General features: G+C 50.1%; 1 protein-coding gene across 6 annotated transcripts in view; it reads left to right on the top strand.

The window, feature by feature from the left end:
* The first annotated feature begins 1,661 nt into the window (after positions 1–1,661).
* Positions 1,662–15,210, top strand: part of SIN3A (SIN3 transcription regulator family member A) — a 104,672-nt gene continuing 91,123 nt past the window's right edge. For 4 of the 6 annotated variants that reach the window (XM_040342977.1, XM_040342982.1, XM_040342981.1 and 1 more), the window contains exon 1: positions 6,829–6,947. The gene's annotated coding sequence lies outside the window, so the exon portion shown is untranslated. Of the gene's footprint in view, positions 1,762–6,827; positions 6,948–15,210 lie in introns of those variants that run through there. The other 2 variants (XM_040342978.1, XM_040342980.1) reach the window with 2 other exon arrangements.

Genomic DNA, 15,210 nt, shown 5'->3' with positions numbered 1-15,210 from the left:
ACCTTATTATAGGCTTACCTGTAGGTAAAAGTAAAAAAGTGGAGTTTACAACCACTTTAAGGATCACCACACATGCTGCAATCTGATTGTTCTATCTTCTTTAGATCTACCAATAAAGATTCAGTGCTAGGAGCTGCCTGAATAGATATTACTTTGATTGGATAGTTCAGGTTGGCCCTTGTAACACAAATACCTAGATTCAAAGACACCGCCGCAACTTTAAGGCGGCGTAGCGTATCGTATTTACGCTACGCCACCTTAAGTTAGATAGGCAAGTACTGTATTCACAAAGTACTTGCCTCCTAACTTACGGCGGCGTATCGTAAATGTGGGCGGCGTAAGCGCGCCTAATTCAAATGAGGATGGGGGGGGCGTGTTTTATGTTAATTACTTGTGACCCGACGTGATTGACGTTTTTTTACGAACGGCGCATGCGCCGTCCGTGTACATATCCCAGTGTGCATTGCTCCAAAGTACGCCGCAAGGACGTATTGGTTTCTACGTGAACGTAAATTACGTCCAGCCCTATTCACGGACGACTTACGCAAACAACGTAAAATTTTCAAATTTTGACGCGGGAACGACGGCCATACTTAACGTTGACTACGCTTCCTAGGGGCAGCTTTATCTTTACGCGGCGTATCTCTTACGGAAAAGGCGTATCTTTACTGCGATGGGCGCACGTACGTTCGTGAATCGGCGTATCTAGTCATTTACATATTATACGCCAAACTCAACGGAAGCGCCACCTAGCGGCCAGCCTAAATATTGCACCCTAAGATACGACGGCGCAGGCTGTCGTATCTTAGCTAGGTTTAAGTGTATCTCAGTTTGAGAATACACTTAAACTTAGGACGGCGCAGATTCAGAGTTAGGTTGGCGTATCTACTGATACGCCGGCCTAACTCTCTCTGAATCTAGCTAAAAGTTTGAGGATCTTAGGTTTATTGTACAGTAATTGTGTGATCAGATTGTAACATGTATGGTGAACCTAATGCTGGCCATACGTGGAATGTATTACTTTCCTGCAACCAGTTTAGGTGTGGGAATCCCTCCTGCTGTGCCATCCCCCTTGGGAGAAGACAGTGATTACTGCTAGTGGTTATAGCAGCCACTAGTGATAATCGCAGGTAAAACCCGGCATGCTGATTGCCCCCAAATCGATTGATCAACTTAGTACATTCAGCCTGCCCATACAGGGGTCAGAGGAAGTAGATCCTGTCCATGGTGGGGGACACACAGACACCCAATCTTGGCTGGTTCCTGCTGGAACCCTGAATGGCCTGCCTAAGGCTCACCACACATGCTGCTGTGCAATGTGATTGTTCAATCTTCTTCAGATCTACCAACAATGATGTAATGCAAGGGCCTTCCTGATTGGGTGTGATGTGATTGGATAGGTCAGGAGGCAGGCCCTCATAGCACATACTTTTGGTACACTAAGTTAATTTTACAGACAGCCATCCCTTGTGCTGATGTGGGGGGGTCACTTTTTAGGGAAGGATGTAGAGTTGCTTTCCCCCTCTCTGGAAGAGATGATGTCAATAACAAGGGGAGGAGTCAGAGTGGGGCGGTCCTCTCGGTACATGGCAGGGGGTGTGGTCAGAGTGATCTCGGACACGCCTCCCCCGCTTTTCCTCAGGCCGTGCAGTCCCCGCCCCCTGGAGGAGGGACTAGAAGTCGGAGCCCAGTGGGAGTGTGTGTACGGCGGCAGCGGCGGAGCCCGGACTCGGTCGGTGTGGACGTGTTGATGTGAGGAAGGTAGGTGCCTGTTGTTTATCCCGGTCGGACGGAGTGCCGATCACATGGATGTGTGGTCAGGCTGTGTGGAGGAGCGCCGATGTGGTGTATAGCGGAGGGGGCGGGCATTGTGTGGGATTAGAGCTCCCCCTGTGCACACCATGGACGGGGGGGGGGGGACCGGCGGCCGGTGTAGTCGGTGCGCCGGGTATCCCGTTCATGTGAAGGGAGAGTCCCCGCTGACAATGACCTTCCATGCCGGCTGTGTCAGGTGCAGGCTCGGTGCCCCCTTTATTGGTTATATAATGACAGGAGCACCGGGCTACCGCTCTACATCTCATGGGACCCCTCGTTGGTGTGTGCGGGGCGGGGGGGTGTCCCTGTGTACGGGCTCCGCTATGCAGCAGCTGTTTACATGGAGCTCTCTCTCCGTGTCCCCTTCTCCAGCCCGTCCTCCCCTCACTGAGAGACACACAGCGCTCCCAGCGTACTCTACTTAATGAATCAGCCCGCCTACGTGCCTCGGCTTCATACCCTCCGACCCCGCCTCCGCCACCTATCTATTGGCTGTCAGTTCACTCCGCCCCTGTTCTTCGCTGGTTGGTTTGCACAGTCGCTGCAGAACGCCCACTGTATCTGGGGCTTCCGTGTGGGGCGGAGCCTAACGTTGCCAAGGGGTGGAAATTAGCTTTGTTACCGCCCTGTTGCTTCTACTTAGAAACGGAAGAGCGTGAGAAAAGGCCGCCGCCTGATTGGCTGGTGTCAAGTAGAGCCGCCCCGCGTGCAGCAGAACCCGGAAATGTAGTGATAGTATTCTCAGGGAGGGTTGTGCTTGGTGGTAAAGGGGGGCGGTGCTAAGAACAAAGAGGCAGCGCTAGTGATCGCCTTCTGCTGAGCTCCGTCATTTGTGGGCTCCGGCCTGTGTCTGCCCCTCCAAGCCGTACATTCCATCCTATGCTGCACGAGTCACTCACTGTGTACTAGGCGGCCACACAGGCCTAGAAATGGGGGAGAGCTTCCTATACACACACCGATCCGTCTCATATCTAACACGCAGTCTCCTGCTCCATCCTGTCTCATCCCACAACCTTCCTCCAGAGGTTGCTGGGGGTCCTGGAGCTGAGCCTCATCCACCTCCATCTGTTGGTGTCTGCATACATCCGGGTCAGTGCCATTTGCAGGAACCCAGTATAAAATATGGAGGGGGCACCACCAATGTACAAGATCATTGTACCACTGCCCCCCCATGTAGGGATCATTCTACCCACCCGTATAGGGATCATTCTACCCACCCGTGTAGGGATCATTCTACCCACTGCCCCCCCGTGTAGGGATCATTCTGCCCACTGCCCCCTCATGTAGAGATCATTCTACCCACTGCCCCCCCATGTAGGGATCATTCTACCCACTGCTCCTCCCCCATGTAGTGATCATTCTACCCACTGCCCCCACCATGTAGGGATCATTCTACCCACTGCCCCCCCATGTAGAGATCATTCTACCCACTGCCCCCCCATGTAGGGATCATTCTACCCACTGCCCCCTCATGTAGAGATCATTCTACCCACTGCCCCCCCATGTAGGGATCATTCTACCCACTGCCCCCCCATGTAGAGATCATTCTACCCACTGCCCCCCTCATGTAGGGATCATTCTACCCACTGCCCCCCCTCCATGTAGGGATCATTCTACCCACTGCCCCCCCTCCATGTAGAGATCATTCTACCCACTGCCCCCCCCATGTAGGGATCATTCTACCCACTGCCCCTCCCCCATGTAGAGATCATTCTACCCACTGCCCCTCCCCCATGTAGGGATCATTCTACCCACTTCCCCCCCATGTAGAGATCATTCTACCCACTGCCCCCCCATGTAGAGATCATTCTGCCCCTCCCCCCATGTAGAGATCATTCTACCCACTGCCCCTCCCCCCCATGTAGAGATCATTCTACCCACTGCCCCCCTCATGTAGGGATCATTCTGCCCCCCCCATGTAGAGATCATTCTACCCACTGCCCCCCCCTCATGTAGGGATCATTCTACCCACTGCCCCCCCCATGTAGGGATCATTCTACCCACTGCCCCCCTCATGTAGGGATCACTCTACCCACTGCCCCCCCATGTAGGGATCATTCTACCCACTGCCCCCCCATGTAGAGATCATTCTACCCACTGCCCCCCCCCCCATGTAGGGATCATTCTACCCACTGCCCCCCCCCCCCCATGTAGGGATCATTCTACCCACTGCTCCACATGTAAGGATCATTCTACCCACTGCCCCCCATGCAAAGATTATTCAACCCACTAACTCCTCCCCCTCCTAACTCCCCATGTAAGGATCATTCTCCTTGACCCCCCATTTGTCAGGATCATTCCCCCCATCACCATCCAACCCCCCGTGTAGGGATTGCCCTTCCCACAGACCCCCCCCCCCCCATGTAAGGAACATTGTCCCCACAGACCCCCAATGTAAGAAGCATGCATTATTCTTACATCATCAATGTCTACCCCATGGGCAAAGCAAGAAGACAGCAGACACAGATGAAGAGGCAGACATAAGTGTGGATGCAGGGGACCGCACATCGCTGGAAGTGTCACATCATGACACATATTGTTTCGCTTCTACTGAGTTTCTGGTAGGGATGCGCCAATACATTGGCTGAAAAAATGGGTGTTTGGCGTCCCTTTTTCCTATCTGCAAATAATGGCATGCTGCATCCCATTGACTTCAGTGCAAAGTTTGGTGCACCACTAGTTTCTGGTCATGACTGCACACTCATTATAGCAGAACTCCAGGAATTGTCATTGGAAAGAACCAAGACAGGCAAGTTTAGTGCCTGTCTTGCAAAGTCACCCTTTCAGTGCCCCTGAAGAAGAAGCCCCACTACAAGGGGAAGGTTTCATTTTTTTCCTCCTAGGTTCGGATCCCAAATTGGAAATATAAATTCTCCCATTTTTTTTACAACCAAGGAAGCTGCCATCTTAGTCTTAGTTTGATTTTCAGTTGCCATGGTGCTTCACTTGTGATTAGTTTTGGCACCACCCATTTTATGGCTTGATGGTTCGGATGAGACCATAAGAAACAGTGACTTATGCTGTGAATGTGACAGTTTATTAGTTCCACATAAAAATCTGAATGAACGATGGCATTTTGCACATCATTGAAGAAGTTTGTGCTGGCACAGGCATCATATATACCACGGAGAATACTCCAGTATGGTTGGCATAAAATCACTGCACCTGACATTACTTTTGTCTGCTATGTCCTGGCTATTATAGAGGAATACATTATATATGGTCAGTCTTCTATAGAGGAATATATAATAAGGTCAGTCCTGTGTCTAGGAATGTATCATATAATATAAAGGTTAGGCTCCTATACAGGAATATATAAGGTCACTCTCAAGAATACATAATATAAGGTTAGGCTTCTATAGAGGAATGCATAATATAAAACCAGGCTGTGTCTAGTCTCCTAAAGATAAATAATATGGCCAGGCCCCTATAGAGGGATATATGCAAGGACAGGCCCCTATAGAGGGATATATGCAAGGACAGGCCCCTATAGAGGGATATATGCAAGGACAGGCTCCTATAGAGGGATATATGCAAGGACAGGCTCCTATAGAGGGATAGACGAGGACATTCCCATATAGAGGAATATATACAAGGACAGGTAACTATAGAAGGACAGCCTCCTATAGAGGGATATATAAGGCTAGGCTCCTATAGAGGGATATATACAAGGACAGGCCCCTATAGAGGGATATATACAAGGACAGGCCCCTATAGAGGGATATATACAAGGACAGGCCCCTATAGAGGGATATATACAAGAACAGGCTCCTATAGAGGGATATATAAGGCTAGGCTCCTATAGAGGCATAGACGAGGACATTCCCATATAGAGGAATATATACAAGGACAGGTAACTATAGGACAGCCTCCTATAGAGGGATATATAAGGCTAGGCCCCTATAGAGTGATATACAAGGACAGGCCCCTATAGAGGGATATACAAGGACAAGCTCCTATAGAGGGATATATAAGGCTAGGCCCCTATAGAGGGATATATACAAGGACAGGCTCCTATAGAGGGATATATAAGGCTAGGCCCCTATAGAGGGATATATACAAGGACAGGCTCCTATAGAGGGATATACAAGGCTAGGCTCCTATAGAGGGATATACAAGGCTAGGCTCCTATAGAGGGATATACAAGGCTAGGCTCCCATAGAGGGATATACAAGGCTAGGCTCCTATAGAGGGATATACAAGGACAGGCCCCTATAGAGGGATATACAAGGACAGGCCCCTATAGAGGGATATACAAGGACAGGCTCCTATAGAGGGATATACAAGGACAGGCTCCTGGCTCCTATAGAGGGATATACAAGGCTAGGCCCCTATAGAGGGATATACAAGGCTAGGCCCCTATAGAGGGATATATACAAGGACAGGCTCCTATAGAGGGATATATAAGGCTAGGCTCCTATAGAGGGATATATAAGGCTAGGCCCCTATAGAGGGATATACAAGGACAGGCTCCTATAGAGGGTTGGCTGGCAGCTGCTGCGGTTTCCTCGCTCTCTGATAGGTCGGTGTCCCCGGATCACCCTGCCGTGCTCCCTCCCTCCCCAATGGACAGAGAGCGGTTGGATGGCCCGCTGAGCCCCTTATGGACACGTTGTATAGCCGGGTGTGTTCGCCCAGCACACGGCTCCCTCCCCGCCAGTCTCCACCGCGATTCTCTGGCTCCATCCTCCTCTAAACAAACAGGGCACGGAGGGGTGTGTCTGTATGTGGGGGCGTGACTTCCATATTCAGTTTCCTCACATTAGCGCTATACGCCCAGATCGCTCCTCGCCAACCAATAGTATTATCCATGGGCGGGGTCACCGTTTATGATTGACAGAGACTTGTGGGCTGGCTCTCGAGTTTCAGTCCATTGACGGCCATTTTCTGCTTGCGAGGGCTGAGGGGGAGGGCGTGGCCTCTTAGCCCGCCCCCTTAGCTCCGCCCGGCCTTTCTATCTCGGTATCCCATTGGATACCCGCTTTGATGGGCGTATGTCTTCGGCGAATAAGCTGTCGCGTACGGTGGCGCCCAGTGCTGGGTGTTGGAGGCGGGATTTCTCCGGTGACAGAGAGGAGCGGGCAGGCGGATTACCGGGGGGACCGGAACCGAGCACATTTCACCAGAGGAAGGTAGGTGGGGGGTGTAGCGGGACTCGTGAGAGCAAGTTGAGGCTGGGTGTAGCAATGTGGAGGACTCGTGGGGTCTGTAGGGTGGCACATTACACGGCGGGGGGGGGAGACGGGTCTCCCGTTGTGGGCAGTGGACCGAGCCATCGGTGTGGTGGGGAGGAATACAAAGCCGATCTACGAGGGGGAGGGGAGGTGAGCTCAGGCCAGCCGGGCAGGCTCGGGGATGCCGATTGTCCTGGCAGAGCGGCGGAGAGGGGGAGGAGCTCGGTGGGGTCACATGGTCTCAGCACAGGGAGTCTGACCAGCGGTGCCGGGGGGGTCACGTGGTTTTGTGCCGTACCATGTGGTCACAGCCCCCCCCAATCCATCATCGGGGGGGATCACACTATATATGATGAGTCCCCTGTACCGGGGATGTCCTCCGCTCACCCCCTGGGGGGATTCTGATACTTTGTATTGAGCTGTGTGCAGGTGGAGGATGTGCTGACAATCTGTACACATTGTAACCGAGCATTGGAAACAATGTAGTGATGTGCCTATGTTGTCATCACTCTGACTTCCCTGTCTGTGCAATGCTTCATCCATCCTGTAAACAATACACCACGTATTGTACAGCCAGCTGCACTCCAGTAAAACACATTGTGGGCAAACAACTGTGCACAGCAACCAATCGGCTTCTAGCTTTCATTTCCAAAGCCCCACTCAACACGCTTTGTATGTATAATAAAAAATGATGTATATATAATCTGCTCTGTGTAATGGTTTTGCAGAGAGCAGCCCAGATTCTCCTCTTCTCGGGTCTCCTTGTGGGGCTCTGTGCCCCATCCCCCATATTGTGTGCCCTCCTAGCAAACCCCTTGCTGCAGGGGCCCCCCGTGTGTGCTCGCTCCTGAGCCGGTGTTCTGCTGAGTGTCCCCCCCACCCTGTACTGCGCTTGCACCGTACGAACCACAACGGGGCCGACGGAACACAGCGCCTGCACAATGACGAGGATATTTTGACGGACGCTGGCGCACGCTCCCGATGTTTGTGCGACTCTGCAAAGGGGGCGGGTGCTAGGGGTGGACTGACAACTCATGGGGCCCCCGGGCTTACAGATGGCCACCACGTCAGGAGGCATTGCATAGGCAGGGCAGCTAAAATCTCGGGATTTTCACATCAAAAGCATGTCGGTTTTGGACATATCAGGGACAGATTTTTACATACTGTCCCTGGTTTTATTGAGCCTGGCAACCCTGATGGGGCCCTCGGGCAGTGTGTCCCAATGGTCAGTCCGCCCCTGGCGGGTGCATTAGTGTTATATCGTCTAAGGGGCGGATAGCTACAGAAGAGGCCGAGTTTTCTATTGATGACTGTGAGTTATTTAGCTTTGTCTATTTCTGTCTGCCGCCAAGGCAGTACAGGGGGGGATGTTATCCACCGGGGGACCTTTTTCGGCAGGACACCGGCTCTCTGCGTCCATAAGACACAGAGCACAGTTCAGCCTCGTCCCTCTTGATCCCGTCTCACTGACTGTGGTTGACAGCAGCGGGAGCCAATGGCTCCTTCATGTCAGCGAATCAGGAGGGGGAGAGTCTCGGGTCTCGTGCACATCACTGGGTCAAGATCGGGCTTAGGTAAGTATGAGAGGGGAGCTGCATACCAAAGGTTTTTTGCCTTAATAACAACTTTAAAGCAGAGTTCCACTCAAAAATGGAGGTTCTGCTTGTCAGCCCACAGCAGCTGGCACCTTTCTACTGGGGGGGTGGAGCTCCTCTTTAATTTAAAAGCTGATTGGTTGCTGTGCACAGCTGCTCCAGCTTTTGTTTGATCCTCCCATTGGCTGTGATAATAGACTAGTCAGAGGCTGACAAATCTACCTGTGTATGGGCAGCTTTACCTGTCCCTTGATCTGGCTGCCTCCAGCGCTCTCCTCTCCCCTTTTCCTGTGGGTGGTCCCTTGGCGGCGTCATATATGATGCAGGGCTATCAACCTTGTATTGTATGGAGAGGGGCAAGTGCATGTCCGCAGCTGGGACTGGTCAGGGGGCCTGCTGGAGTGCAGATTAAGGTTAGTATTGCTGAGGAACTGGCCAGTGTTCATTTAGTGGAAGGCCCTGCTGGCCATCTCCCACCCCACATCCCATAATGGAGAAAAATCAAAGGAGCTGGATGGAAAGGTGTTGGCTGAACAGCACAGGCATCCAATCAGAAACGGCCGCTTCTGGTATTTGACAGTAGCTGGGCCCAGCTATGAAAATACAGTGACTGCAGTGAGAGTCGCCCATCCATGCTGTATAGTGTGGAATCCATTGTATTTTACTTTGTCAGCAAAAATTGACCAATAGAAGTATAGCTAGCTTTGGTGTCAGGGATTACATATCTGAGAGGTAGAAATGGCTGACTGCTCGAGGAACCCCTTCAGTAAACCCCAGAGGAACCCTAAACTTCTATGGGACCCTGGTTGATGTACATGGCAGCTTGTTTGACATACAGAGCCTGTTCAATGCACATATAAAGTTGTTCAGTCCTTTCCGAGTTCCCTATCCCTAGATCTCTCTACACCTGGTGTAGGATTATTATTACATTATGCTTGTAATTTACTAGTCCTGATTATGTGTGGTCAGTGTTCCTTTTGTAATATACTAGTCCTGCCTATGTTTGGTCAGTATCGCTGTTGTATTTTACCAGTCCTGACTGTGTGGTCAGTGTTCCTGTTGTAATATACTAGTGCTGACTGTGTGGTCAGTGTTCCTGTTGTAATATACTAGTCCTGCCTATGTTTGGTCAGTATCGCTGTTGTATTTTACCAGTCCTGACTGTGTGGTCAGTGTTCCTGTTGTAATATACTAGTGCTGACTATGTGGTCAGTGTTCCTGTTGTAATATACTAGTCCTGCCTATGTTTGGTCAGTATCGCTGTTGTATTATACTAGTCTTGCCTATGTTTGGTCAGTATCGCTGTTGTATTTTACCAGTCCTGACTGTGTGGTGAGTGTTCTTGTTGTAATATACTAGTGCTGACTATGTGTGGTCAGTATTCTTGTTGTAATATACCAGTCCTGACTATGTGGTCAGTATTCTTGTTGTAATATACCAGTCCTGACTATGTGTGGTCAGTATTCTTGTTGTAATATACCAGTCCTGACTATGTGTGGTCAGTATTCCTGTTGCAATATACTAGTCCTGACTATGTGGCCAGTGCTTGTTGTAATATACCAGTCCTGACTATGTGTGGTCAGTATTCCTGTTGCAATATACCAGTCCTGACTGTGGGCAGTATTCTTGTTGTAATATACCAGTCCTGACTATGTGTGGTCAGTATTCCTGTTGCAATATACCAGTCCTGACTATGTGGCCTGTGCTTGTTGTACTGGACTAGTCCTAAATATGTGGTTAGTTTTGCGGTTCTTCCTGTTGAACACAAACACTGTGTTGCATGCTCTTGGGAACACATGGCTTTCCAGACAGGAAGTAAACAATGACCGTGTGTAGTAAGGGTCACTGTAGCCGAATCATTCTCTGCACGTCAACCTCTGATTGGCAGCGTGCTCCAATCACTGTATTGTAAATGTGATTGTCAGCCGGTAGTCATCTTTAAGCAGCTTGAGACTAAAATTGTCTATGTAGTGAAGCCTTGAACTAGGGATAGGAAGCCGACATATCTCCAGTAGCACGGGGAATAGTAAGTTCTCTTGTGGTGATTATTTTGTGAGAACTTGATGACTTGGAGCATTTTGTTGTTGGAATATTACCAATCCCTAGAGTTTTAGTAGTGTCAAACACATTGTGTGCCATACCCTTTTATTTTTATATCTATAACGTGATGACATACTATGAGCTGTAGATATGTTACCAGAGGTTACCTAAGACCTGAAAATCTATTCAAGGATTCCTCTAGTCTAGAGCAAGGCTTGACAAATTTGCTTTGAATTTAGGACCTAGCTAAAAAAGTTAGGAGCCATTTTTTGTTTGGTGGAACGTTATTTTTGGCGACGAAGGTGATTGGATTTGCACATGGTGAGGATTGGAGCTGGGCGTCATGAGCATTTGGCTTGTGCAGATGGTGGGTATGTTTTGATGTGGCACGCCACGTGTTTTGTGCAGTGTGTCAGTTTTTATTTTATTTTTGTCAGTTTTCTGTTCAGAGTGTGAAATGGCAGAATGGGATGGACTCCTTGTGCTTGCCCTGCTGGTCCTGTGGGGTGGGTGGGCAGTTGTGAGTAGTTTGTGGCTTTTATTTAAATTAATTTGTTTAGGGGTCAGGCGGTTGTCTCGGTTGCAGTGCTGCTTTATCACTGGGTGGCTTTGGGGGATGCATGTCCCCTTTTGGGGCGCTCGGTGTGTGGGGATGTGCAGGGGCGGTGGGGCGCATCTTGCAAGGATTGACTGGTGTGGGGCTTTGCACATGGCGGATCTGCTGAGGGAGAGGGTGGAGAGTGCGTGGAAAAGAGGAAAGGTACTTTGGCTCTGCAGTGGCAGTTGCTCGCATATGGTGCCCACGGTGGGTGGGCATGTGGGGACCATGGGACACGGTTTCTGGTCACCATGGCGTCCTGCCGCCTGGGATTTGTCAAGCCCTTCTTTAGGATAAAAGGGTTCAGAAAGTCTGTCCTAACTCCTTGTCTACCAAGGTACATTTATAAACGTTCAAGCATTGCCATGGCTGCTGCTGCAATCCTGAGCTTGCTGTTGATTTTTTACATTTGACTACAGGCAAAAATAATTTGGGCAGTTCTAGAGGCATCTGATCACTTTTGCAGGGCTCCAAATGTATTGCCGGCCACCACAGTGGTTTTCAGGTCGCCCAGTGAGACTGGCACCATCAGAAACTACTGTAACCTTTTAGAGCAGGAGGAACCCAGGCAGCATTTATTTTCCTTTGATATGAGCCTGGAAGCTACATGTATTATGTCCCCTTTGGGTTTGGAGCTTTCATTCCCTGGCTACTGTAGCTAAGCGGCTGCTAATCATGCATAATATGTGCTTGATTAGCTGTAGTGGAGAACAGGGGAGAGGTTGGTTTTCTCAGCTGCAGGAGAAGCAGCATTAAACTGAGCTTCCCAGTGAATGGCTTGCAGCGGGGGGCATGTCAGGAGTCAGGACAAGTCTGATCATTGAAGGAGAGCAGGTTGAGTTCCCAGCATAGCTAGAGAACAGACCATTGATTTCTCTCCTGCTTAGTGTGATCAGTTTTTAATAGGAAAGCAGAGGGGACTGTAGCGAAACCAGGGCGTTTCACATAAAGGAAGCGATACAAAGAGAACGGGAGACTTTAACATACAAGTACGTGGTACAACAGGCACAGATCAGGAATAAGAAGTGCTGGGGGAACAAACGCTTTAAACCAGTGATTCTCAACCTGGGGGTCAAATGACGATTTGCCAGGGAGTCACCAAATCCTGGGCTGTTCCTGAAGCCCGCACTGCTCTCCCAACCTTTTCGCGGCCGCCCAGCAGGGCTGTTACTGGAGCCTGTTGCTGCCTAGCTGGGCTGTTCCTGCAGCCGCCAATTCAGTTCATGGCATGGCTGGGGGGCAGAGACTAGAGGTCAGATGACTGGTGAGGAATGTGAAGTGGGTAAAGCTGGAGGAGACCCTATCTCCTGATTTCGGCAAAGTTGTCACTGCTATGCGACACCACAAAGTCAGAGACACAGTGAGTAACACTACCTGTGATTATAGTTTCCATTATAAGTCCCCACTACAGTTCTCAGGTCAGCAGATAACCTTCATCAAGAGCACCTAAGTTGGCTGATCAGAACTCCCCCCAGCACTGCCACTCATCCCATTCCCCCCACCAAGGAGTAAGAGAAGGAATAAAAATGGAGAATACATCAAAGGGAGAGGAAAAGAGGGGGAGGAACAAAGAAAAAGGAGAGAAAGAATAAGGGTACAAAAATGATGGCTAGAGAGAGAGATGGGGGGGGGGGGGATTAGGACAGATAGAGATAAAAGGGGAAATAAAGAACGAAGAGAAAGTGGTATATCCTAAAATGTACCATAAGGGGTTTTAATACTGTACAAGTGGAAGGGACTTAGGGAGCGCTAAATGTCCGTGGGTTAGGGGTGCAAATTGCTTGTCTTGCCTTGGGTGCTGACAACCCATGCTAAATAATTTTACTGTTAGGGGCGCCCACAACTTGGCAAATTTTATCAAGGGGTCACGGCACTAGAAAGGTTGAGAACCACTGCTTTAAACACAACAAGGTGTGCCATAATTTTATTTTACAGGGCCTTTTGCTTTTTAAAGCGGATGTCCGCTGAAAAGAAATATATTAAATGTCAGCAGCTACAAATACTGCAGCTGCTGACTTTTAATATCGGCACACTTACCTGTCCTGGAGTCCAGCGCCGTCCGCAGCAGAGGACGAGCGATCGCTCGTCACTCTGCTGCCCCCTGCCATCCTCGGTGAGGGAACCAGGAAGTGAAGCGCTCCGGCTTCACTGCCCGGTTCCCTATGGCAGTGGTCATCAACCCTGTCCTCAGGGCCCACTAACAGGCCAGGTTTGCAAGATAACTGAAATACATCACAGGTCATATAATTTGCTGCTCAGTGATTGCAGTATTCTAGTCTGCATCTTCCCAAGGTAATACATAAAACCTGGCCTGTTAGTGGACCCTGAGGACAGGGTTGATGACCACTGCTCTACGGCGCATGCACCTGCTGACTGGATCCCGCTGTGCTCTGGGAGCCGAGTGTTCCCAGAACGGGGGGGGGGGGGAGGGGAGGTGACGTCCTCCCCGCAGACTGTGGCCGGAAGTGGGTGCAAATACCTGTCTTTAGACAGGTATCTCCACCCCCCGAAAGGTGTCAAATGTGACGCCGGAGGGGGGGAGGGTTCTGATCAGCGGGAGTTCCACTTTAGGGTGGAGCTCCGCTTTAAGGTGAGATGGAGGAAAAATGCAGATTTTAACGTGTGCAAAAAATAAACCTTACCCAAGGAAGAAGGTGGATAAGGTATATGTTTCTGTAGAGATGCAAGGCTTGGCACAGCTGACCATAATAACATGCTGGTTGCCTGGAGGTTTTGCTTTTATATTGACTTTAATACTTAGACCCAGAACAAGCATGCCAGTCAGGAAAGGCAGGACCAGATCACAAGTCCTTTACATGCCTGTTCTAGGTCAGCCATTTAATGTGTTGACTGTATGACTGCCAGGCAGTTGGCATATTTAGAATGAAAGGTCAGCAATGGCCGCCTTAATGTTTATCGTGGGAACGGCTTCCTGTAGACCAACTTCACACATTTGTGGTGTGTTACTGCACCTGTTTTATTGTGCACTGCATTAAAGTGGTTGTAAAGGTAGAAGGTTTTGCACATTAAAGAGGGACTGCAGTCTGCTCACATAATTTGTAATAAAAAAAATCTTTGCCATTCTGAAGCTTCCCTGCGACCACTTTGCATATTATTTTATATATACTGTGATTCTGTACTTTCCAAATATGCTGCAGAAATCTCCCTCCACTGAGTCTGGCTTCAGCCATTTTAACTATGGGCAGCTGAAGCTGCTGCCTGTTCACTTCCTGGATTTACACAGACACACAGAGGCACACCTCCAGGCCTGCAGCTCATATTGCCCCTCTTATGACTGGCAAACTCTCACGAGAGTTAGAAAGACAGCTGTGCATGATGTCATAAGCCTAGGCTAATGACCAAACAAGTAACAGGAAGTGAGCTGTATAAGGTATTTACGGGCAGAAAAAAAATGTTTTAGGCCCCTTTCACACGGGGCGGATCAGTAATGATCCGCCCCGTGAACCTCCGCTTGCTCAGCGGGGATCGCTCCGTTGATCCCCCGCTGAGCCGGCGGATGACAGGGTGGTCCCCGCACACTGTGCAGGGACCGCCCTGTCTTTTCTCGGCTCTCCCCTATCGGATGAACACGGACCGTCTGTCCATGTTCACCCGATCCGCCAGACGGATGGAAAAGTGGGTTTTTCCTCCGTCCCACTTTGGCGGATCAGAGTGGGTCGGATGTCAGCAGGCATGTCACCGCTGACATCCGCGGCTCCATAGAGGAGCACGGAGCGCCCGTTCAGGTCCGCCTAAAAAACTGGACCTGAACGGGGCCGCCCGTGTGAAAGAGCCCTTACTATCCAAAGTTAAAACAAAGAAGGGCAGAAGATTTAATAGATGACAAAAATTACTGAAGGTCTCTGCTTTTAATGTAAAAAACTGTGTGGAACATGCCCCCCCCCCCCCCCCCCCAGAAGATTCATAGAAACGGGTGCCATTGGCTTCTGCTGCTGTCAATCATATCTTGTGATGAGGGGGCGGCCTT

This window comes from Rana temporaria, chromosome 3 (genome assembly GCF_905171775.1).
Source record: "Rana temporaria chromosome 3, aRanTem1.1, whole genome shotgun sequence".
NCBI classification, from domain to species: Eukaryota; Metazoa; Chordata; class Amphibia; order Anura; family Ranidae; genus Rana; species Rana temporaria.
The sequence above is the reverse complement of the archived record's forward strand: the minus strand, read 5'-3'. Positions and strand labels throughout refer to the sequence as shown.